This window comes from Rutidosis leptorrhynchoides, chromosome 5 (assembly GCF_046630445.1).
Source record: "Rutidosis leptorrhynchoides isolate AG116_Rl617_1_P2 chromosome 5, CSIRO_AGI_Rlap_v1, whole genome shotgun sequence".
Lineage (NCBI taxonomy): Eukaryota > Viridiplantae > Streptophyta > Magnoliopsida > Asterales > Asteraceae > Rutidosis > Rutidosis leptorrhynchoides.
Genome location: NC_092337.1, coordinates 115,970,131 through 115,974,607, shown reverse-complemented (window position 1 = coordinate 115,974,607; position 4,477 = coordinate 115,970,131).

The window sequence follows — 4,477 nt, the reverse complement described above, 5'->3', positions numbered from 1 at the left end:
ATGCAAAGTGAAAAGGATCTCCACAAATCTCACAAACTTCATGAACCTGCGAAACATTACAAGCAAGACCCTGGTTTGGGTTGTTAAATATAAGCATTTTCAAATCATCTAATTCTTGCTCTAAGTTCCTAGATGAACCACCTGAATCGGAAACATGATTCACTCGGGAGGTACTAGGTTGTTTACGATTAACCGAAGCTTGGGTTTTTGAACCTTTGCTTAACTGTTCAAAGAACGCCCATTCATCATCACTAGACCGACTTAAAAACGCCCCACCACTAGCCGCCAACAGGAATTGCCTATTTTAGGAATCCAAACTATCATAGAAAACTTTAACCAATTCCCACTTTGGTATCTCATGGTGTGGGCATGCCCTAAGTAACTCCTTCAGACGTTCATACGCTTCACGAAATAATTCACCCGGTAATTGTTTTAAGATTTTATTTGCGTACGCATGTCTGAAGTTTTACTTATGGGGTAAAATTCCTCTAAAAATCGTTTTTTCATTTCCGCCCAAGTATTAATACTCCGGGCGGGCAAGGAGAGAAACCATCTTTTTGCCTTATCCTTAAGTGAATAAGGAAATAATCGAAGACGTACCTCATCATCAGTGAAACCGTTTACCAGATTAGTAGCACATATCCCATTAAATTCAGTGATGTATTCATATGGTTCCTCATTAGCCATACCTCGGTAGGTTGGCAAGATCGAAATGAGTTGAGGTCGGACCTCAAATCGTCGGTTGTTTCCTCCTGCCGGTGTAGGATAAACAATGGGTGAATGATCCTCAAAATCACCCGGTTGGTAGTAGGTGTCAAATCCTCTTGGTCGTTCGGCCATCTCGTCTCGTTGATCAAAAACTTCCTCTTCAGTGTCAGACTCTGATTTAGGAGAGTTTGGTGAAATAATCGGATGTATCTCTAACTGTGGTTGAGTGGATGCTGAAGCCACTGTCGAACCCTTTAAGATTCTTGTAGCTTTTTGATTAGCTTTTGCAGATTTCTCGATTTCTGGGTCTAAAGGCTTAAGATTTTGATCTCCCAAACTCTGAGTTTGCATACACTAACCTTCACTTCAACAAGAACAAGAACATCGAGCATAAAACTGACAAAAACAAAATAAACAAAACACTATTTTTGGATTTTTATTGGTTTTATAATTTTTATGGTTTTTCTAATTTAACACGAAAGCAATAAAATAAGAGCTTGCAATCAAGCGCACACTTCCCCGGCAGCGGCGCCAAAATTTGATCGGTGTCGAAGGGCCGGTCAAAAATAGCCTAATTACTCTGCTTTAGATAGGGTAAGCAGGATTCGTTCCACGGAAAGTTATGGTTAATTATCAAGCAATTTCAAGATTGGTTTGTTTGTGATTAACTAAAATTAACTAAAGTAAAGACTAGATTAACAATTACTAAGCAAATGTAAACTTTGAGTATTTAAGAGCATAAACAATAAACTAAACAAAAAGGTTGTAATCAATTGGATGGAAGCCTTTATTCCTTAGCAATCCCAATTATGCATGTACTAGTTCAACAAATTCTTATGCTATCAAATTATCAACTAAATCTCATAGACAAGACTTCTTCAGTTTTCCAATTTATGATTATCTTGGGCACAAGCAATGCTACTTACACACGTTGTCTTTTTCCCTATACTAAATTGTAACTAGGTTGGATTAAGCACAAGATGTTAAATATCAATCACTTGTCTTGCAACAATCAATAACTTTCAAACTTGCATTAAATGATAATTCAAAAGATTCAATGAAATTATAAACCAAAAGACATAAGGATTACAAAATCAAGAATCACGTAAGTAAATGAAGAACTAAACATACAATAATTGTTTATGCAAGGAATAAAGTAAAAGAAACTAGCCAAGCATGTTAGTGATGATGATCATGGTTGCTTCTTGAAGTTGCATGATGAACACTCCTTGAAACCTAGCTTGAATCTTGATTTGATGATGATTGATGGTGTGTATTTGTGTGTTTGATGCTCCTTAAACTGATGGAAAAGATGTTTTTTTCGTAGCCTAGGGTTTCCTTTATATAGGAATGAAGTAGGGTATTCCCCAAGCTTGAAATCCCTCAAATCCGGTTCTAAATTCTATCCAAAAATACGCCCAGCCGCAATTTACTCTCACCCGCTGCAATTTACGCCCAACTGTAAAAACCCAAGCGCCTCCTTATGCCCGTTTCTGACCTGAGCAAACTTTTAATTTCAGGCCAGCCGCAATTTACTCTCACCAGCCGCAATTTGCGGCTGGGTACTTTTTTCGCCCTTTTTCTCATTTTAATCCTCGTTTTCGCGTTTCGTCTTGACTCGTTACCCATTATAAAAACCTTTTAAAAAGAGCCTTTTCAACCTCAAATGCACACATAAAATTCATCTTTTAATATCAAAACACAATCGGTATTTATGAACCGATCACCAACGTCAAATGTTTTACAAAAGGTAACGTGCTTCTACGAATAGAAAGCATTAACATAAGTACGTGACACAAAGGTCATTACAAAGCCATTGTTCAAATGTAACGTAAGTTGTGAATGCAAAGTAAAAGTTCCTTGATTGAGACATCTCTAAGTAATGCAGCGGAAGTCTAACACAGCGAGTCTGTAACAGCAAGTCTATAACACCAAGACTATAACAGCAAGTCTAACAGTGGAAGCAACAACGTCTAAGCACCTGAGAAATACATGCTTAAAAAGTCAACACGAATGTTGGTGAGCAATAGTTTATTTGTATTCAGTAATGTAATGTAGACTACGAGATTTCAGTGCTTCAACCTGAGACGACCCGTCCCAATCCATAAGGACGAATACAATAACATATGATTACATCGTGAGGTATTTGACCTCTATATGATACATTTTACAAACCTTGCATTCATTTTTAAAAGACAACCTTTCATTACATCGAAAGTTGACAGGCATGCATACCATTTCATAATATCCAACCTATAAATGACCTAATCCGTCATTTAATTAATAATAATCTCTATTGAACTCAACGACTTGAATGCAACGTCTTTTGAAATATGTCATGCATGACTCCAAGTATTATCTCTAAAATGAGCAAATGCATAGCGGAAGATTTCTTTCAAACCTGAGAATAAACATGTTTTCAAGTGTCAACCAAAAGGTTGGTGAGTTCATTAGTTTATCACAATCATTCATTTTCATCATTTTAATAGACCACAAGATCTCATATATTGTCACGCGTAACTGGCGAATTAAAATTCATTCATATGGTGAACACCTGGTAACCGACCTTAACAAGATGCATATAGAATATCCCCATCATTCCGAGACTCACATCGGACATGATAAATTCGAAGTACTAAAGCATCCGTAACTCGAATGGGGCTCGTTGGGCCCGATAGATCTATCTTTAGGATTCGCGTCAATTGGTGGCAATTATCATAAACACCAATTCTTAGGCTACCAAGCTAAAAAGGGGCATATTCGGTTTGATAATCCAACCATAGAATGTAGTTTCGATCACTTGTGTCTATTTCGTAAAGCATTTATAAAAGCAGTGCATGTATTCTCAGTCCCAAAAATATATATTGCAAAAACATTTAAAAAGGGAGCAAATGAAACTCACAATCCTGTATTTTGTAGTAAAAATATATATGACGACATTGAACAAATGTAGGGTTGGCCTCGGATTCATGAACCTCAAAAAGAATTAGTTCCAAAAATAATTACAGCCCATGCCTAGGTTCGAACCTCTGACCACTCGTTAACCCGCAAGCACATTAAACCAGCCGACCATTTCAATCTTCCTGGGATAAACTCACTTAAATTAAATATAATCTGTATTATTATCTAACTCCTTTCCCTCCTTCTTCCCAATTCGATCGACCAGAGGGTACTCAAATCAGAAAACTAATTTATCGGTTTAGGACTTACATATGAAACAAAAACAACCACGATTTGACTGGGTTGGATTTCATAACAGAAGGGGAAAAAATATATACAGTTTCAGTCGCGAAGGACCAATATGAGCTCAAATTCCAATTGGATTTTTGAAAGACTTTTAAGACTCGATTCCTTCATGAAAGATACTCTAAATCATGTTCCTAATACTCTGCATTTATCAACTGATCCTGAAATATCAACACAACTTCGAATTTTATGAAGAACAAAACCGTTGACTTTTAGTTTCTAAACTTTGACTCCAAAATTCGATAACAATCTGAGAAATTGAAAATCGGAAACTTGCAGATAGTTTAAGTAAAAGATTTCTAACATTTCTACATTTAAGGATTTTAAAATGTGTTACGAAATCGTGATCTGACCAAAAAGTTGAAGAACAGGGTATCGACTGTTTTAAAAAAAAAATCAATGAATTTAAACTGATTCAATATGATTTGATTCGTTGTAATTGATATTAGTAATGACAAGAAGTTCGAGTGAATACATTACTACTAGAATTGATTGACTTATAAAGGATTCCATCGACATTGTT